At 33.4% G+C, this 23,279-nt stretch overlaps 1 long non-coding RNA gene across 1 annotated transcript; it reads left to right on the forward strand.

Annotated features, from left to right (window-relative positions):
- Positions 1 to 11,479: 11,479 nt before the first annotated feature.
- LOC132743659 (uncharacterized) lies at positions 11,480 to 14,217 on the forward strand. Its single transcript, XR_009627597.1, has 4 exons — positions 11,480 to 11,564; positions 12,235 to 12,367; positions 13,681 to 13,809; positions 14,028 to 14,217. It is a non-coding gene; the product is annotated as an uncharacterized LOC132743659 (long non-coding RNA).
- The last annotated feature ends 9,062 nt before the right edge of the window (positions 14,218 to 23,279 follow it).

Below are 23,279 nucleotides of genomic sequence, written 5' to 3' on the forward strand. Positions count from 1 at the left end.
TAGTGACCTTGACCTTTGACCTTGTGAACCCAAAATCAATAGGGGTCTCCTACCCAATATGGGCAATCATCCTATGAAGTTTGAACATTGTGGGTCAATTGGAACTTAAGTTATGCTCCGGAAACTGTTTTCAGTATCAAGTTAATAGTGACCTTGACCTTTGACCTTGTGACCCCAAAATCAATAGGGGTCTTCTACCCAATATGGACAATCATCCTATGAAGTTTGAACATTGTGGGTCGAATGGAACTTAAGTTATGCTCCAGAAACTGTTTTCAGTTTTAAGGTCATAGTGACCTTGACCTTTGACCTTGTGACCCCAAAATCAATAGAGGTCTCCTACCCACTATGGACAATTATCCTATGAAGTTTGAACATTGTGGGTCGAATGGAACTTAAGTTATGCTCCGGAAACTGTTTACAGTTTAAAGGTCATAGTGACCTTGACCTTTGACCTTTTGACCCCAAAATCAATAGGGGTCTCCTACCCAATATGGACAATCATCCTATGAAGTTTGAACATTGTGGGCCAAATGGAACTTAAGTTATGCTCCGGAAACCAAATTGCTAACGGACGGACGGACGTACGGACGGACGGACAGACAGACAGACAGACGTCAGGGGGTATATAACATAATATGCCCTTTCGGGCATATAAAAAGTACACATATCTGTTTCATTATATAATTTATAAAAAGCTTTTATATGGCTTTTCACATCTGCAATTGCATACGACGAAAATCATATTGACCTGTTCTTTTTTTACAAAAAGCTTGCCAATCAGGGAAAGGCATCAGGGAAAGGCATTTCAAAGCTATTTATAGATTATATAATAATATAATAATATGTGATATTGACTTAGCTCAGACGCCCTTATTTCTGGATTAGTCCATTAACTGTAAGGCATCGACGGATATGCAAGTTAGCAAATGACAATTCTTTCCGAAAATTTGCTTATGGCAACATATAATGTTGCCAATTTTAATATTACAAAGCTATATCCAGTTCCATCGGCTGTTACGTAATTATATTTTGAAGATGCTAGTTTATATATTCCATGTAACTGTATAAAGCGTATAATGCTACACGTTTTTTACCTTTTTTTAAAAAAAAAACAAGTATGATTTTTTCATACAGTTAACCAGTATAATCGCTTTAATTCATTTACATCACACACTATTTTAAGACATATATGTACCCTAATGTAAGAGTCACTTGATAAATATCAACATGATAGTGAAAAATGTTCATAGAAAAAATAAGTAAGATTAATATAATGACACTTGTAACAAAAATAGAGAAATTGTTACTTGAAAAGAGTAACGCAAATAGAGAAATTGTTACTTGAAAGAGGTATAACGGTAAACTGTCATATTCCGTTATGTATGAAATATGTTTTTTGTAAAATGTAAATGGTGAATGTATTTTTCCTTATTTCCAAGAAACGATTTAGATATCATTTATTAAAAAAGGTATTAATTGATGACAGTAAAGCTTAATGTAGAAAAGCATGTTTCACATCTACTAAGAAAAATCAACCGCTGTAAACTTCAAAAAAGCTACTTTTTATTCACTTTCAACCTTTTATATTTCCTTTATTGCTCCGCGCCCACAGGCGAGGAGCTATTTGTGTTTACTATTTTTTTGTCCATGGGCCCGGATTTGATCAATTAATCCCTTCGATTTACAGCTAAAAATAAATCCACATTCAAGAAATCCTTTCGATTTCTATATTGGTTTCCCCTTCGTTGATTCGCAGCAAGTCATATTAATGAATGAGCTCCGGAAAGAGTTCTGCTGTACATGAATTCGAAAGCTATAAATAGCTACAAATGTTCTGATATTTGACACTTAGGTTATATATTTGTTATTTCCCTTTTTAGTAGTACATGAAATTATAATTTATTACATTTTGAATTACATTTACACACAGCATATCAAGTATAGTATTAGTATTGAATTTGTCAATATAATAAAGATTTCAGGCATAAGACTTTAACAATTTTGCTTTTGGTAATTATTCTTAATTTATATTTATGAAATTAAATGTTTAATAATAACATGTTGATATATTGGTTGTTTTGAAATAATTAAACTTTAGTATATAAGGTTACATTTCATCGACGTGAGATGTATTGCATACCACTTCGGGCTCGACTGGTGACATGTCCGGGAGTCCGTACTCGACAGCAAAAGCTGCATTTTGTGGCCATACGAGCGAAATGAACCTCATTAAGCATAGCTTAGATAGATAGCATCACTGATAACAACAGAAACTTTGATCTGCAGTTTGAACATTAAGTGTAATGTTTTTTATGAACGGTTTTAAAGCAATTCAACAAAAGAGTATATTGATCTTCCAATAAATCAATTAACAATAGTTTTTTTATATATCACCAATGTCAAATAGCTTTCATATCTTTGACTCGCACGAACATGATGTTAGTGAATTTCCTCATACATGCCTAAAATTCAGGTAACAGTCTTCTATTGATAAATACTGTATCACCATGTAACGCGTGTATAACAAACAAAACATTCCTGAATTTGGTCTTTTTTAAATTCATCCCATTTTTTCATTCCAGAGTGTGTTCTACTTTCAGTATTGAAAGAAACCATTTTTTATTTTATTTGACATGAAAAAATGCAAGTAATATTACTATATTATAATATTAGTCCCTTTTGTTACTATTTGTATATTTGTCACAATTATAATAAAAAAACAACAGACTTTGATATTTTTATCATCTTATGTTACTGACTACAGTAGTGACACATACAGAAAACAGTACAGTCATGTCACATAACATTTACAAGTCTTGTAAGTCTTGTTTGTATTCAATGGAATTACTTTCCTTACCAGGTAGGAGTCAGTGAAAGCATTTTTTTATATTAAATATCTTTCCCCTCTTTTTAATTATGGACTGTGCATAAGATAAGTATAATTATGCAAAAAATGGTTCACAAAACTTTCGGAAAAAATCTACAATAGTACCTAATCTATATATATAATATATAGAATATAACATGACCTGTGCGTAGGAATAATTTGGTAAGGTATCTGTAATGAGCGCATTTTTTGCGCGGAGCTTCTCAATTGCTGCATTGCAGCAACATTTGTACTTGTCTTATTATAGATATTCCCTTTATTACATTTGTAGATAACATGCATAACGGGAAGTATCGGTGCAAATTTAAGAATGAAACTGAAATCATATTCATATGAATGTTGTAGATGTTCTATTATATTTCTGCGGTATTGTATTACTATTTTTGCTTGTATGTAAAACTGCAGCAAGACATAAATTTTAAATTATATAAGTCTTAATGTAGAGTCGCTCAATATAAGGCGTCGAATTTTCGTCTGCTCCTTGAAATGAGAATAATTCATATAACATGATTTTAGATCTACAAAGATATTTGTCGGAAGCAATAATTTATTTAAACGAAATGTTTAATATCATATCTATAATGATTTTGTCTAGACACGAATTGTTTGAGTATTGTGTATTATATTTGAAAGTTATATTGTTATTTAAAACATGATAGTGGCAAATCATGATAAAATTACACAGATAAATGGGAACTGAGGAGTAAGTGACGCTATGTACATGTCGTTAAAAAGAAAAACGTAACCTGCACTCATATGATTAAAAAAATTAAATAAAAAGGGATGTCGGATTATAAAGGGTTGTCACCTTTTCGTATATCGAGGAATTTAACTATTATTCATCTACCCCATTATATCAGGCCAGTTATGAAAACATTCCAACATCCACCAATGAAATTCTGCCTGGTGTAATGCTTTATTCATACTATGATATGTTTTTTCTGACTGTTTGAATATAATCGTTTATTTCAAGCTAACCAGTGCGATACTTGGATTTATCTGTTTGAATAAAGGTCCGTATCTCCCACAAAGGAAGAGATTCCCAACTTTTTTATTAACAAGAATTTGTAACAGAGTTACCAACGTCCCCCGCCTCGGGGAAGTTTTATATGAAGCATAAAATTGTGCTATTTCAAAAGATTGAGGTATGGATCTAAGGACTTTCAGTCCAAAATTATGATCAATGCTAGATCTGCAAATGCAACAATAAATTTATTAAAGACTGAATTAATTTAAAAATCTATCATGTTAAGCTTTGACCTCTAAGTGTGACCTTGACCTTGGAGGTAGGGGTGCATGTGTTGTGCATGACATATCGTCTTATTATTGTAACTATTTGTACCAAGTATTTTCAAAAACCCCTTGAACTATGAAGAAGTTATAGATGGGACACAAAATATACCCTCCAATAGACTATGTTAATCTTTGACCTCTTAGTGTGACCTTGGAGGTAGGGACCCATGTTTTGCACCTGACATATCGTCTTATTATTATTGTAATTATTTGTGCAAAGTATCTTTAAAATCCCTTGATCTATGAAAAGGTTATGGACTGGACACAAAATATACCCTATAACAGACTATGTAAATCTGTGACCTCTACATGTGACCTTGACCTTGGAGGTAAGGATGCTGGTGTTGCGCATGACACATCGTCTTATTATAGTGACTATTTGTGCCAAGTATTTTCAAAATCCTTTGATATAACAGGCTGTCCAGCACCTTCTGACAAAAAATTAGGGCAAATTTTAGGGCAATTTTTAAGAAATTTTAGGGCTAAAATTAGGAATTTTAGGGTAAGTAAAAGAAATTTTAGGGCTAAAATTTGAAACTTTATACCTAAATTATGGCCCCAAAAGACCATGATATGGGCCCAACTTTGCATATTTGACACAAAAGTAAGTAACTCACAAATAATGCTCTAGTTCAGTTATAACAAACTGAAACTACATTAAAACATAACTAGAATGAAAACAATTTTAAAGTTATAGTAAATGGAAGGAGAAATTATGCTTTAAATTTATTCTAGCTATAAATGCATAAAAAATTTATCAACATTTATTCATTTTAAGCTTGGTACATTTTGAACAAGTCTTGATCTTTCATGAAAAACGATAAAATGATATGATCCACTCAGGTCATTCCAGGAATATTTTAACCTATATTCAAACAGCAGGGTATTCACCACTGAAGAATTTGTTAAAGATAAATCAGGGCTACTAACAATTGTAGAACATTTCACAACAGTGTCAATCTATTCAATGATTTTTAACAGTTATTTTCCAGATTAAAAAAAAAACATACACTAAATGTTATAACATATATACTGTACATTGCAGAGGCGTAGCCAGCTTTTTTCAACTTGTAGGCACATAAAAGGGGGTCTGGGGGCTTAGCCCCCAGAAACCAAAAACTAGTTCAGATTAAAAAGAGCAAAATGCACGTTCCTAGTATGTTCAAGTAAAACTATCAAAACAATAATTATAAACTATGAATTTGATTAGATGCAAACTTTACTGAGGATTGTAAATCATACACACAACTTTACGGCTTGAACCCACTACCAACCCCATCCTTGCCGCCTGTTTTTATTGTATTTTGGAACTTATGAAAATGTCAATTTCTTGACCAAATTGTAGGCCCGTGCCTTCATGGCCTAATAGTAGCTACGCTACTGCATTGCATTGGTATGACTTAAATGTTAATGTGTACAAAAAGGGCAGCTGAAGGTGTCACTTCTTAGTATGGTAAAAGCATCCAATCATTACAGCTAGTTTACCTTACCCACTTTATAATATTACCAAATATGAAAACTTGTCTAGATCTGCAAGCTTGTATCACTTAAAAAAGATCTATTCTACAGTCATCACTTGAAAAGAACTTGATAACAAATTAAGATTTTATTAAAAAGGTCCCCTTGAAATTTAGTGGAACCTTTAAATACACCAAAGACAGGTAAATGGTAAAACTCTGTAGCAAATAAAAAAATATAACTTGCTTGGAAATTTTTTTACCTCCATTTTAAACAAGTGACTATTTTGATATAGTCAAAGTCGGACAATTTTTATTGTTCCATTTAAAACAAACATGTTTGATAACATGACATCTGCTCCTGACTGTGTTAAAATTCAGGTTTTTATTGAAAAAAGGTTGTTACGGGATATGTTATAACAAAAGATAAAAAAATAGGAATTTCAGTGAAAAAATAGGGCATTTTTAGGAATTCCCTTTGAATTTTACATTTTTTTAGGAATTTTAGCCAAACTGAAAAAAATTAGGATTTTTTAGGAATTTTAGGGACGCTGGACAGCCTGATATAAGAAAAAGTTATGGACCGGACACAAAATATATCCTGTAACAGATTATGTTAATCTTTGAACTCCAAGTGTGACCTTGACCATGACACATCTTCTCATTATTGTGAACAATCGTGGCAAGTATTTACAAAATCCCTTCAAAGTAAAAAAGTTATGGACCGGACACATACCCTCAAATAGACAATGTTGACCTTAAATGAGCAAGTGCGACCTTGACCCTGGAGGTAGGTGTCCGGTTGTTTCGCATGACACATTTTCTCATTATTGTGAACAATTGTGGCAAGTACTTACAAAATCCCTTCAAAGATAAACAAGTTATGGACCGGACACGACATATATCCTCAAATAGACAATGTTGACCTTGAATGAGCAAGTGCGACCTTGACCCTGAAGGTAGGGGTCTGGTTGATGCGCATGACACATCGTCTTATTATAACAAACATTTGTGCCAAGTTATTTCAGATTCCTTCAATAAATGACAAAGTTATTGACCGGACACGAAAGTGTGACGGACGGACAGACGGACGGACGGAAGTACCAATTTTTCAGGTTTATGAGCTATTTCTATTGTTCTTTTTTTGTTTCCTTGTGGGCTAACTATTGTTTCCTTATGAGCTAACTATTATTTACGGAATGAAGACCTTTGTTCTCTTTTGTCCCAGTGTACCGTTAGTTAGCTCCTATACCTAAAAGGTTTGTGCGGACAGACGGACGGAAAGACGGACAGACGGACGGAGCCTATTTCTATATCCCCCTTTTTTCTTCTAAAAGGCGGGGGACAATTAGAGACATTTGTAGGAGAAGCTAAAACCACTTGATTCTCAGAATAATAATTCTTTGAATGGAATTTGTAAGATTGCTCCTTAATTTCTATTCGTTAAACTAAAACATACCCTTTTATTTCATGCTTTCAAGTGTTTTATTGCAATATTCTGGATAAACCACTAGTGAAATTTGTAAAATATAATTTTCACTGTAGCCGGACTATATCTGAATGCGGATGAAAAGAAAATCATAACCAAATGGAATAACAGGCAGAAATAAATGCCGTCATACGTAAATTTGCTTAATAAGGAAAAGAAAGTCAATGTCATCACTTATCATGTTAAAAATTTAACAAAATTAGAGAAATTTAACAGAACTATATTTCAAAACTTATGATGTTACGTCATGATATAATGACGTCACAGAGGAAAATGCGCGACGTTACGCGGCAAAATCAGTAAAAAAATATTTAAAATCACTTAAAAAGCATAAAATAAAAAGAAAATTTATTTGTTTTACATATAAGATTGAAATATATTTCATTCGTGAACACCAGCTATTATATTTTCACTCGTGGCTACGCCACTCGTGAAAATATTGCATCTGGTGTTCACTCAGTGAAATTATATTTCAATCTTACATGCAAAACAAACAAATATCCTCTATGTAATTGTCACAATTTTAAATAATTTAAACGGCGAACTGCTACAGAAGAAGTAAATATCAGTGTGATTTTGGACGTTACGTTTCTATTTTATAAAATGTGACCAAAATAGAAAAAAGATGAATTGTTATGAATAATCTAGTTGAGCCAAAAGTCTTTATTACTGTTACAAATTCTATCTATAGATTACTATATTAAAAGTATGCGTTACATACTTGTTTTTATAAAATACATTGTACAACTTTCAATATTTCATATGTAATTTCATATGAATCTTAATGACTATCATCACCAGAAAAAGAGAAAAAGAAGTAAAAGAAGTGAACTATCAATAGGAAGACAATCGTGTGATATGATAAATATTCAGAATATTAATTCCCTTATTCCTTAAAAGTTATCATTTATCTGAAATTCTAATTATTCCCTCTTTTTTGAAAATTAATCAAACTGCATGGTTTCAAAGTTTTTCATTCAAAAATGATTTAAGCATCTGTAAGTTGATGTAGAAATTAATTAAAATGTCGTTGTGGTGTCAACGGAAGGAACTTTTCTTAGTCACAATATTCATATATTATCAGAATAAAGTAGCAAGTCAAAATGTAATAGCCAGAGGTGAACAGACACTTATCTTATTTCTACATGAAAGTGAAATTATTGTAAAACAAATTATATAATTAAACTTTCTATTACAGCCTCGCCTGTTGCTGCCAAAGCCATGCCAGCAAACCATTTATTTACAAATTACAAATAAATAGCAAAAATTCCAAGTATACTGTCATGATTCAAAAATATTTTGTACAAAAATAATGAGTGTCAGGGTCGATGAGGCTATTCATTTATAAAATGGTATAAAAATGCAAAATATATAGGCTTTGTGCTTTGGTATGACTGTTGATTAAACCATAAAATCAAATCAAAATAGATTGTGTAGGAAACTATAAGATTATCGACTTACTCTTAAATCAATCAGTACTAAGCAACGAGTGTACCATTTCAACGGATGGACCCAAATGGCCAGTTTTCCAATAAACGAAATTATTTTGGAAATTATCGTAAAACAAGAAAAAAGTTGCATATATATTAAACGCTTAAGGATAATGTAAAATGCGTATCATTTACTTTAAGGCGACTGAGGGTGGCAGAACTCACCAAGGCTACGGAAATCAAGAACTACAAATGATTCGTTTTCAGTCTTCTCTTTTAAAGTGGTCTTTACATTAATAACGATGTGAATTTTATTTTTGGAGAAGGCCTAATGGAGTAGGCCTATTGACCTTTACAACTTTATCTGTTGTAATTTAGAGTTGATTTCTTTGATGTTCTAAGATATAAGTTGAAAAGTGGTAAATCAGTGACAGAAGTTGCATTCTTCAATAAGCTGAAAATTCGGATACTAAAGTGATGATCACATAAAGTACACAAAATATGTAAGCAATAGCGTTAGCATAGAGGTTAAAGTTGAAAAATATAAACTAGAATGAGAAGCTGAAACAACAAGTAATTTGTATCCTATTTGTTTTATATAAAAATCAAATGCAAAGTGTGAGACAAAGATTTAGGTTTCGAAGTAGACGCAGATACTCGGGTATGTAGAAGAGGTGATTATTTTGGGAATAAACAAGTTGCCAGTGGCCGATTCGCTGTACGCTATTTCCGTTTCACCTTCATTATCTTTTAAAAATGTGTAAACATAAACTCAGAAGTTTTATTTTTCTGGGACATTAATATCAGAACCGTAGCAGGATTTTATAATCGGCTTGGGAGGGAAGGGAAAACAACCGGGGCGTAGGCCAGTCATAGTTCTTAAAATAAAGAATGACAAGAACTGTAGAGCGAGTGGAGGGGGTTAAATGGGAAATCAAAGAAGAATTCGTCTTAAATAAAATGTGATTGATAACAAGAAGCACCATACACATTTTCGCTTATAATTATCATATTGAAAATAAAATAAATTCATGAAATATTACATAATTATTTTGCAATATTAACATTGTAACGTCATGACGTCTTACATTTTAAATAAGCATATATCATTATTTGCTCATTTGGTTACAGGAAATGTCATTCTAAACAATTGTGGATTGACGACGGACAATCAAGGATCCTAGCATCTTGTATATAAGGTAAGCTTAATATGAAAATATGAAGATTTAGGGATTTTTATTTACTTTATTTTTGACCGCGACAGTCTAAACCAAAATTAACCATTAGCCAACATAATGGTTTCGTTTTCAAACACGTCTGAAATTTCATGTTTTTAATCAATTAAAAAAGACTACACTATTCAAAAGAGTAATAAACTTGTTTTGGATATCCGATGCATAAATGCACGCATATAAGTTGTCTGTATTTCTGAATCCAGCTTAACAGTATATTAATAACAAATTATAGCAGAATCCCTCAAGATACATGGTAATTTTCATGAAAATTTTGATAATGTATTAAAAAGTAAAATATTGTTAAGATAACAAGAGAAATGAATTTCACATTGCAAACAGCACTTACAATCCATTTAAATTACCAAAATGATATCAAAATTGGCCGAAATAGCCTGACTGCGTTAGTAACGCATTAGAAATATGATGAAAAATACTGCAAAATCATAAATTGCAAATTACATGGAAATTATTGCTTTTATCTTGAATATTTTGATTTTTCTTAAAATCTCAGTTTTTTCCCTCAAATTTGATTTTCTTAAAATATTTTGGCTCATCTTGAGGCATGCAGCTTTAACGTTGTATTACGAAAACATGAAAGGATAGTTTTTTGTCTTTCTGACCAGTCACGTATCTCGGACACTTACATAAAAAGGAAACTATCCCATACTGTCGTTTTCTATTGTCACGTTAATTTCAACGTGTATATCTATGTTATGTAAATGTCAAAAAATTGAATAAATCTCGATCGCATTTCTTTTTTTTTGCTATAGATAAATTATTCAAATACAGTATCTAATAAACCAGTTAATGTTGACATTATATACTCTAAACGCATTCAACGCGAAATACTGACAAGAAAGGGAAAGTTCTGTCAAAGCATTTGGAATATTCAAGCTAGACAGTAAGAACATCTTCTTTGCAAAAGAAATGAAATTCAAGTCTATTCTGATATTTTTACAGGACGGACTCGTTTTTTGTTCAAAATACCGGCTGGTAAAGATTTCGCGGATGCGCCCGCCTGGTATCACCTCACTGAAAAGGTTTTATACCGGCGGTAATTGAATTTATCGATGTCGCAAGTGCAAAGTGTAGATCAGGTTTGATCATGTGAGACACTGTTTGCTGTTCAGTCACTACTTAAATACTCTCAATATTTGCTGTTCAGACAGTACTTAAATATTTTCAATGTTTCCTGTTCAGACAGAACTTAAGTTTTTTCAATGTTTGCTGTACAGTCAGTACTTGTGTTTGCTGTACAGTCAGTACTTAAATGCTTTAACTATTTGCTGTTGAGTCAGTTTTTGTGTTTGCTGTAAAGTCAGTACTTAAATGCTTTCAATATTTGCTGTTCAGAAATACTTTAATACTCTCAAGGTTTGCTTTTCAGTCAATACTAAAATACTTAAATGTTTGCTGTTCAGTCAGTACTTGAATAATTTCAATGTTTGCTGTTTAGTCAGGACCTAAATATTTTCAACAGAGAGAAATGAAACCCAATGATACCGTAAAAAAATTCCACATGGTCATACACCCCGGGATTTATAATGGGAGGGATCTCTTGTTCAATCCTCGGGTTTGTCATATTTTCCAAGTGAAAACTGAAAACTGATCTCAGATATTTGCCTTCATCACTTATGTTAATTAAAATGTGGAAGTAATCGGTCACTTTCATAGGAAAGCCTTGACACGGTAGGGAATCACGTGACTTTTACGGTTACGCGTACAGACAATATGGCGGCCTAAAAACCTCGCTTCACATGTGTTTTTCAGGTAATTCTTTATTATATCCCTTTTACTTACATACGAGACCTGTTGCAGCCTACGCGGAATAAAGAATTGTTGCCGCCTATACCTTAGTTTCCACCCCTGTGCTCATAGCTTTTACAAACACTCAAAAATTCAACAGAAATTTTCAATGTGAACAATTATATTTCGGGTAACATTCACGCAAAATTTGTATTTTTTATGAATTTGATTAAACTACGTCGAGTTAGCAATGAGAAAATGTTCATATAATTTCTTTATTTGAAAATGTAAATATTAGGCATGTTAAATGTTGACTGGTCATTTTCTATTCCAATAAATGAGAGAAAAATGATTTGGGTAACTCCCACGCATACTTTTATTGTTGATAACTCCCACGCAATATTTTATGGGCAAGCAATATCTATGCAGGTTATAGCCTAGATATTGATTGGACAAAATCATGATTGATGCATTTAGCCTTAAACGTTCAAAGAATTTTGAATAATATTAAAAATACAGCCAAAAGGTCCTGGATAGAATTAAGCCCCTATGGATAGCAGAATACATACTCACGTGAATATATTAAATGAAGTTTCGATATAGATGAATTAATCGCAGAAATTAAAATAAGTCTCAAATATAAGAAGGAGGTCGATTTCAGTTTAAGCACAATTACAGTTGTCATTTTTTATAGTTTGCAGATATGGACGGTTCCAGCTCGGATATTGTTTGTGGATAATGTTGGACAACATTTGTCTTAATGACCACATAAACTGGCTACTCGGCACAGGACCTTGTAAATGTTGTGGCAAGTCGAAACGTGACAGGTATGGCATTTTATGTTATTCGTTATATTAAGATTTTCAAGTCATTAAATATCACTTAGTCTTTTATGTAACCAATTTTTTTTTAAATTAGTGTCTGTATTTAACATTATTATGTTGTGTTTTTTTTTAATCTAAAGCATAAAAGAAAATAAAACCTAAACAATATTAGAATGGGTCTTTTATTTTACAAACTAGGTAATAAAATATAGAGGACTTATGTTTGAATGTCATCTAAATATCAACAGTAAAACCCGTAACGTTTCCGATTTGCTGGGCTATAAAATGTTTTACCACAACATTTATGGAGACGGCCTACTGAATTTTCGACCCATATATCCTATAGTAAATCCATCACATTTAAGGCTAAATTCTGGACAAAGCAAATCCGGTACCGAAAATTCATGACCATTTCTTTAAACACCAATGCAGTCCAAGTAAATTTAGCACAAAAAAATGATACATTAGCCCTTGGAGTTTTTCTGCAGCTTTTAATTTCTGTAATCACTATAGAATATTCCAAATAGTAACTGGTGTGTATTCTTGTGCATCTGGTGTGTATTCTTGTGCATAGTGCCTTATGAAACCTTCCACCCAGAAATGAAAACCTGCAAAAATACATCAAAAACAACCTTTAAAGTACTCAGAAATGAAACTTTATGTACATAATTACTAAAGATATACTTAAAATATAACCAGTATCAATTAAGATGACTTGAAATAGGCCAGTTCAAAATTTAAAAGAACTACTTTCTAGACTACAACGGGCTGGGTCTAATTCCGTACCGGTGTGACACCTTATAAGGTCCTGTGCCGTGTAGACTGTTCATATGGTCAATATTTGAGACCTATCCGTAAATGAAATGTTTCCCACTGTAATTTTATTTATAAAAACAGAAATACAAAACCTCCTTCTAATATTTTAGACTTTTGTATCAAAAGGCGACCTAATTGAATGATTTGGGTTTGGTAGGCCTTACGCGAAGTTATTGGTGTCCTTGGCAATTTATGATTTTACAAGCCATGCCTTTTTGAAATTTATTTATCATATTATTGTAACCTATAAGTAGATGAAGTGTTGTTCGCCCCATATAATTTACGTCCCAAGACGATTCGTCAATTTAGCTGTATTCATTTTATATCTTAGTGATAGTAAAATTAAATGTGAATTAGTTTGAAAAATACATTAAATCCATTGCATTATCAAAACAAATATTGATTAAACTGTTTGAGGTTAAATAATAAAGATTAGTGTTAAATTTTAAGTTTAATTGCCGTGAATTTATAGGGAATAATAAGTCTATTTTATATTCTAGATCCTGGTCCTGGCTGAAATTAAGAGTATTACAGCTGTAGCTTCTATACCATAAATTTAACATGGAAAGGACTGTTCTTGTGAAAATGCTGACGTAACTGATGGGAGCAGTTTTTCTTACCAATCATAGGTCAGACTTAAATAGCTTCTTTTTAAAAAGTTTTTGTTGTTTTTTGTACATAATTTACTGTCAATATGAAACTTCAGCTGTATCTTAATTTCTATGCTTTTTTATTACGTAAATCTTAGAAGATAAGCATTTTAAGATAAAACAAATCACTAAGTTGATTTATTATATATAATTTGAGATTGACCAAGTCAACTAGTAACTTCTTATTTTATTTGCAGAAGCAGTAGAAGTATTCAAACACCATCATGAAACACTTAAGACATACCCAGAGTGCTCTAGAAGAAGTACTAGTGGTAGATTGGAACAGATTGTAGCTTAATTGTTAAACTAAAAGGACTTCTTAAATCGTTTGAATTTAAGCTACACTTGAACTGTAGTTTTGAAATAAAATAGCTGAAGTATTTAAAAGTGTCTTGATTTTTTTGTTAAACTCTGTTACAGTACTTTGCTTTATATTAGAATTAAAGTATGTTGAAATGACATTGAAACTTCAACGTTGTGCCAACGTTGAACTTCAACGTTTTTTTAAACTTTCAAATTCGAACATAAATCTAACGTTATTTCAACGTTGAAATCTGACCATACTTCAACGTTGTTCACCGTTGATGTGCCTGCTGCGATACTTTTATCAAGGACCTATTGGCGGTATTTTTAATATTATTCAAAATTCTATGAAAGTTTGATGCTAAATGCATCAATCATGATTTTTTTCAATCAATATCTAGGCTATAACCTGAATAGATATTGCCTGCACATAAAATATTGCGTGGGAGTTATCAACAATAAAAGTATGCGTGGGAGTTACCCAAATCATTTTTCTCTCGTGTAATGGAATAGAAAATGACCTGTCAACATTTAACATGCCTAATATTTACATTTTCAAATAAAGAAATTATATGAACATTTTCTCTTTGCTAACCCGACGTAGTTTAATCAAATTCATAAAAAATACAAATTTTGCGTGAATGTTACCCGAAATATAATTGTTCACATTGAAAAATTCTGTTGAATTTTTGAGTGTTTGTAAAAGCTATGAGCACAGGGGTGGAAACTAAGGTATAGGCGGCAACAATTCTTTATTCCGCGTAGGCTGCAACAGGTCTCGTGTGTAAGTAAAAGGGATATAATAAAGAATTACCTGAAAAACACATGTGAAGCGAGGTTTTTAGGCCGCCATATTGTCTGTACGCGTAACCGTAAAAGTCACGTGATTCCCTACCGTGCTTGAATCGCCATTATATAACCAAAACGTGTGTATTGAAATCTTCATGAATCCAAACAAACAATAACAATATTATACTAACAACATGCAGTAATGATAAATATCGATGAAACATTATTATCACATTTCTGCAGGTGAATTTAAAAGAGAAAGTAATTCGATAATCAGCAGTCTTTGATCGAAGTCTCGATAAATAAAGAAATCCTTTGCAATGTCGGAGTATAAGACCAATATGTAACCTTGCTCTAGTAGTAAAAGTGAGCCAAAGAGTGTGACGAAGGAAGATGCGGTCACATTGTGAAACATGTGAAAACTACCGTCTTGTTACGTTAAGACTTACCATATATAGCACTGAAAACACGTTCTGCATACTAGACCTTTGTCATCGCACTGTATTGTTCGATTGATTAACATGTCTTTTGATTCGTACGGGTAAAATAGATATAAAACAAAATATTTTTTTAATCATATGTTAACAATTCTGGATATAAAATAAATGTTAAACAGTTACAAGAACATACTGATTTTAAATATTCTAATCTTTACGTAAGACATTCAGGGAATTGAATTATCTTCGGATTTACATTGGGAAAGATTGACGAGATTGAAATAACAATAATAATATGGAAGACAACTGCAAAAATACAACCGGGGAGAACTCGTTGAGTACCACAAAAACGTTGACAACGGAGGAAAGTTTATTTGATCAAACAATGTCCGACAATGAAACTAAACGTGGTGACATAGAAAATCCACATGAAAGGATATCATATGAAATAAAAGGAAGGCCAATTGAGAAAATATTCGATTGTCATCCATTTCTGTTTATTGACAATCTAAAACGCGATGATGTATACACTTCAGAAGGCATTGTTGATAGGAAGCATCGAATATTATCCCGTGAAGCATTGAACAGACCATTGCAAGTCTTGTACAGAGATATGAAGAGTATAAGACTACTTCAGGATAACATACTACGAAAGAGCGAAAATCAATGTAATGCGGGCAACGGAAGTGATTACATGTATTTTATGAAACCTGATGACACGAAACTGATAACAATCGATGGGGCAAATGTCGGTAAACATTTTGAGAAAGCAAGTAAAAAAACCTATGACGAAATACGAAATCCAGTCGTCGATGCAAAAACAGAGGAGCGAATTGGCTTCACAAATGATGAAGAAACTGGTGAGAGGGAGATTAAGTATTACAATGGTGTCATGACAAAGACAGGTTATAGAACCATAAATGAGACGAACATTCGCAATCAAAGAAAAGCAGATCTTTTTGCTTTTTGTCACCCTGACGACGAAAGATGCCTCAATCAATCAGAAGAAAAGGTTACTTTTGAAAAAGCACATAAGAGTTTCGACAGAAGTGGACAGCACAAGTTTGAAGATGATTGTAAAACAGAGGTCAACGCCGTAAATTAAGAAAATAGTATTTATCGAGATCAGTTTGCTGAATCTATAACCAAACCCAGATCAAAAATAACAACAGAATATAACCGGCAAGAAACCGGTGTTGGATGTTCTTTCAAGAGAAAAGAAAGCCATTTTTTGGAAACAGGTACAGTCCTTGTTAAGTTTCGTAGAAAATTGCAATTGATACGACGGAAAGATTATAACAAAATTTTATCAAAACTGAAGTCAAAGAGCACAAAGAGTTTTCCACGCAATAACACTACTGACAGTTCGAGCAAAACATTTCGAAACTTTAACAAGGGACAGAAGGATAGCCTAGTCAATTCCAAAGTGGATTTTGACATTGAGAAACTCTGGAAACCTTTAAGCGAAAATACGTCCGGAGAAATGCACCATCATGCTTCGAATGACTTAGTGCCAGAATGCGTAATATCCGAAAGTATGAACACCTCACAAATGCATCGTCATTGTTTCAATCGTAATTGGAAACGAGGTGGATCAATGCTTATTAATGGAAACGGTGAATTTGGTACAGAAAAAGAGGGCGTAAATAGAATGGATGCTAAAGATGATGCTATTCCACCTACGGATCGTATACAATTAATGATAGACTTTGAGGAGTCAAGAAAACAAGCACAGAAGCTATTTCGATGGCATGCAGAAAGATATTTCAACAAGATAGAATCTTTTTAACATTTTTGACAAAAGTGTATGAATGCTTTCATGTACAAACATGTGTACATGTATCATTTATTTTACCGCCTAACTTGATGAATTTGTGAAATGGATTTGCTCTGAACAGTCCAAAGGAATTGTGAAAATTATGATATCAAAATATAAAAATGTTAGGTACCAATAGTAAAGAGCAAGGTCAGACTGCACATTGTCACATGGAGTCGGTACCGGCGGTCTTGTGTATAGAGGACCGCCCTTCCTTGTTGATTTTGTTTTTCATATTCTATGATGAAAGATTTTAAGTCCAGCTGAATAAGGTTACTGGTATAGAGCAAAATAATGGTCAAAAGTAAATAATCATCAATTTTTGAAATGAACAAATGAATTTAGTTTTAAAAAAGATATATTTACAAGGTGGATTCATATTAACTCTGTTAAGTCACTGTTGCATGAATGTTCAAATATCTAATTAATTATTGTGACTATATTGTTTTGTAGATGTTAACATAGGCGTTTTATTGTCCTTTAGAAATATTAAAAACAGAAATAATTTTGCAAAAAAGTTGTTGTTTTTGGTCGTTATTACAGGTAATCAGCATATGAATGTATCATGATATTCATGAATCTAAAAACATTTTTGTCTAAAAAATATGTCCGTACATGTAAATTAATATTGAATAGAAAAGAAATGTTACTGAGTTTTCTTATATAATAAAATAAAGATTGCCTTGTGTCTTTGTTTTGTTATTATTTCTAGCCCTTCATAATCATTGATAGTTTTACCTTTTAATGTCACAGATTGAATACTCCTTAAGACTGAAATATAAAGAACAAGGGCTTCAATTTATGATGATTTCGCCAGATTATACGTATAATAAACAAGACAGACATTCAATGTGACACGTACAGTAAGTGCCATTCCACATGGTCCCCAAGTAAAAAAATACGTGTACCCTAAACGAGAAAACAATGTTCGGAACTAAATGAACTGGAATTTTGAAAGAAGATCAGAGGTTATGAAGTCACTCATACATGTCAAAGTTCTGATAAAAATATAAAGATGTATAGAGCCCATTTAGTCATTATCTATTGTGGGGTTGTAACACAAATGGCCATTCTTATGACTACGACTGTGGTACATTTAATTTAGGTCAATATATTCAAGGTCACTAAAGATGATGAAATATCCAGATTTTGTCTGGCGCATATCTTCTACATGCATGGAAGAACAACGCAGCAAAACGTCTACATTCATAAGGGGATTCTAATGTAACTTGGCACAAATGTTCACCATTGTAAGGTGGAGTATAGCCATTAAAATAGAGAAAATAAGAATAATAATGGTGAATAACAAATTAAGTCACCATTTAATGATGGATTTTACATTAATGGTTACAGCTACAGGTGTGACACATGTAATTTAGGTTAATATGTGTAAGGTCAATGTCACAAGAGATGATGTATCCAGATATTGTCCAGATTATATCTCCTACATGCTATTTAATGTTACTTTATAGAATTATTCACTGCCATGACACATAGTACCCTGCGCATGAACCAGGTCTCTAGGTCAAAGAGCAAGGTCACACCTAGATCTCATTGAAAAACGCTTGTATATCATTAAGGGATTTTTATGTAACTTTGCACAAATTTTCATCATAGGCTGATTCTCGCGCATGAATTTCAGGTCACTGCAACCTAGGTCAAGGTCACTTTGAACGGTAAAAGAGCCAACAAATTTTAAGCCAGTGCTAGGGGGCGTGGACTGAAGTTTCACTTGACAGTACCGTCCATGAACAGGCTCAATCAAAACTAGCCTGCATCATTTTCAATTCTGTCGTGTTGGGCTTTCTTTAGGGATTCTTATTTTCTCTATTTGATCTTGGCTGTAGGGTCTTACCTCGTAATGATAAACATTTGTGCCAAGTTATATTGAAATCCTCTATGCATGTGGAAGTATTGCTCAGGACAAGCATTTTTCAATAAACTCTTAGTGAAATTGGACGCCGCCCGCCCAACAGACCCCTCCTGTTTTCAAACGAGCGTATAAACACGTTTATAATATTTTTTCTTCTTTACTTTTTTCTAGTCATTCGGGATCATTGTTTGCAGCGCATTTGAAGATTGCGCAAGAGTACGTGCCCTTAAACATTGTCTCTTATTTTTAGATTAAAATAATCCGATTCTTTGGTTTTCATAAATATATATTTTTTGTTGCTATCACTGCGTCACATGAATTACTATAATACTGATTACAATTACAATACGAATGAAAGACAAGAGACAAGAGGCAACGTTCCAAGGACGCAGCCCCCGATACATCCAAGTAGGGCACCCAGAAGGCAACAACACCGGTGGTACTGGTTATGATTATTCTTTAGTTTTATTTACTTTCCGTTTCAGTTTCCCAGAACGAAACACCCCTAAGAGCAATTATTATATCTGGGTTAAATAAGGCGACCCCGGTTGTATATATGCTCGGTGTGTATCACTAGTAGTTGAAGCTGGTTTAGAAAAGAGTGAAAAATAATCTTTAAATAAAGACCAAAGAGACAAAATTGATAATGTTGCAAGCTTGGTTTGTTTGATCTAACCTGTTCATAGACGGTACTGGAAAGTCTTATAGACAATACCATGGAGCAGGGGATCGAACCTGCAACCTTTGGAATGCTTGTCCGGTGCGTTATAAAAAGTTAGTTTATTTTCTAGGTATCAGCCGAAAGAACATTAGCACTGTTCATGGAGTAGCAGGGGATCAAAACTGCGACAATTTGATTACTTCCACTTGGCCACATATTGGTCCCCTTATGAGGATTCTGCCTGGTTGTGACTTAGATTATATATTAAGGGGGACTGAAGTCAGCCCCACCAGGTCAGATGAGCTTTAATGTCTTCCTATAGTCTTTTAAGTGTTTGTTTGACTAAAAAAATCATGTCAACAACTTTATATTTAAAGATGAAGTAAAATTACCTGAATTGCCTAACTTATTGTTTATCATATTTTAATAGTCATGCACATGCTTGTATTTTTTGTATTTTTGGTCGTTATTTGGTGATTATGTTAATCTTTTTTAATTTTTGGAAATTGGAAAGGCATACATTATCTTCGTTTAACTATTTGAAACATTAGTAAGGTGATAAATTTGTATTACTAAAATAGGAAACATGAAATTCCAGTACCGTCAATGAACAGGTTCAATCAAACCGAACCTGCAACATTTAAACAATTTTGCCGTGGTGAGCTTTCTTTAGGCATTCTGTTTTTTTCTCTATTTGGTAATACATCGTAAAATTCCGGAAAGCAAAGCATTTATCACAGACTGCTAACTCCAATGCTCCCATGCTTTTAATGTAAAGGTCGTAGTATCAGCATCAAAAGTAGTTTTAATTATCCTCCGCCAATAGAATCGGGAGCGGGATATTGTTTTGGCGGTGTCCGTCCGTCCTTGCGTCCGTTCGAATTTCGTTTCCGCGCTATTCTCTGCACTTACTGTCTGGAATTCAACGAAACTTTATGGTAACAATCAGTACCAAGAGAAAATGCGCACATCGTCGCCTTTTTCAGGTCAGACCCACCAACACAGAGTTATGACCCTTGATTAACTATGCAGTATGCATATAGAGCAATAATCGTTTCCGCACTACTTCTTTGCAACTACTGGCTAGAATTCAACGAAACTGTATGGGAACAATCATTACTATTTGGACATGCGCATATCGTCGCCTTGCTTGTGTCAGACCCTTCAACACAGAGTGATGGCACTTGATTAGTTATGCAATTTGCATATAGAGCAATTACCTTTCCGTGCTGTTTCTCTGCATCTGCTGGATGGATTAAAAAAAAAAACATTTTGGAAACAATCAATACCAAGATGAAATGCGCATTGCATCACCTTGTCCCGGTCAGACCCGTCAAGACAGAGTTAAGGCCCTTGATAAGTTATACAGTATGCATATAGAGCAATTATCACATCCGCGCTTTTTCTCTGCAACTCATAACTGGCTTGAATTCAATGAAACTTTATGAGACCATCAATATCAGGGGAGATGTGCATATCGTTGCCTTGTTTTTACTGTTTATGCCATGATAAATATATAAATAAAGTCTCATGTTTCCAGTTGATGTGTTGGTAATAACCAGTACTTGTCGGGAGATATAAATTCAACGAATTTGCTTGTTGGTAATACTGACGTCAGTTGAAAATATGCTTAACTCAACAGTATTAATGTCTTATTTTGCCATATATCCATGTGTAAAGTAATTACACTGTATATGTATTAATCTTTTTTACCTTATATCACGCCCGGCAAACTGTCGCTCCACTTCAAAATTGTGGTGTACGGTAAAACGAGCGAACGGCATTTCCGAGATAGAGCGGAAGGCCGATTTAAACGCCTAATAGTAAGTATTGTTTATGTTTTTGTCTTGTTATTCATTTAAGTTGTATTTTTTCGAAAAACGGAAAATGTAGTTCCGTGTAGGATTGATTTAGGCTTCCAATGATCTAAGCTGTTACAAAAAGAAAATTATGTTAAGCCCGGGAGAACTTTTCTCCCTGACGAAGCGAACGACGATTTGTAGAATATTGAACTTCCCAACCATAGAAATGTCATACCCTTCAGATTTCTTGAAAAGGTGTATTAGTAAATTATCAACCCGTAATAAGAACTTGTCCTTCGTGCAAAATAAATTACTCCTGAAGGATTTCTTAAATTTGTAAATCGAAATTTTTCGAAAGTAGTGGAGCGAAAGGGCAAGAGATGGAGCAAAAGGTTCGATGTTGAGCGCAAGGCGATATTAATTTGACGTATTAGGAGGAGCGTAGTCTATGATTTTTTACATATAAAAGCTATAGAAGTTAAAATAGACGTGAAAGTGTTGAGACCGAGATATATATACCTTTTAAAGACAACTAATAAAGTGTGATATCCTTTCAACGACTATAGCGTAATAAATGTAATCGCGAAGGTGTCACCTATGGCTGCCGTGTAGATTCCATTATTTATGTTCGAAATTTGGATGAGGCCCGACCATTGAATCATACACATGTATGCATGGCATAATACAGGATGCCACTTATTCGAGGTCAATCATGATTTTTCACACGGTTATTTACATTTAAAAACGTGTGTCCGTGCAAATTCGACAAAATCGAATATTTTCAGTTCTACCGCGAACAAATGTTTCCGAGCAGGTCAGTGTAACGCGATTGTTCACGCCAAAATGTTATGTTTTTCGAAAAATTAGATATTCAAGGTGCAGAACATAAACAAAATTATGCAATGCATGGAACACATTAAATTAAATGGATCACTACTACCGAGTTCAGTTCACAATGACTTTCTGTCATTAATAGCTCTAACGACTGACACCTTGTCAACCATTTTCATAGCGATTCCTCACCTTACAAATTCATGAAAACGTGGCTTATTTGTGTTTGCTCTGAACAGGTACGTTAAGGATCTTCAAGGATCGAAAATATAACATCATTGATTAAGTGATCATAATTTTTTATGAAAGATTTGTTTCGATTGGATGATGAACGAGTCCATTTAAGACAATCAACGATCCTTTAAGATCGTTCAGCACGACATTATTGTTGTGCTTGTGGTATTTTTAGTTTCAACTTTTCGGCATTTTCTAGTTGGGTGGTTCCAATATTCCTACTTGAATAATGTTGAATCACCCTTAGGATATGTTGCCTGCTTTTTAAATTTGTCTTTTGACGTCTTATCTGTGATACGCAGGCTTCATAACCTCTGATCCCCTTTCAAAATTCCATTTTATTAAGTTCCGCCCATTGTTTTCTCGTTTAGGGCACACGCTTTTTATTACTTGGGGACCATACGCCGCTTTTCATGGAATGACACTGAAGTGTCACATTGAAGGTTCCATGATAACCGCCGTATGAACACATCTGCGGATGTTTCTAAATTCAAAATTTTACTATTTCATGTTTAAATGTTGAATTCTGCTTCAGCCGGTGCTAGGGGGCGTGGACGGTAACTTGCACTTTCCAGTACCGTCCATGAACAGGCTCAATCAAACCGAGCCTGCAACATTTTCAATTTTGCCGTGTTGGGCTTTCTTTAGGGATTCTGTATTTATCTATTTTGTTATTCTGAGAGGCACGTTATCTGAAATGTGA

Source organism: Ruditapes philippinarum, unplaced genomic scaffold, assembly GCF_026571515.1.
Source record: "Ruditapes philippinarum isolate M1 unplaced genomic scaffold, ASM2657151v2 ctg8692_1_1_1_1, whole genome shotgun sequence".
NCBI classification, from domain to species: Eukaryota; Metazoa; Mollusca; class Bivalvia; order Venerida; family Veneridae; genus Ruditapes; species Ruditapes philippinarum.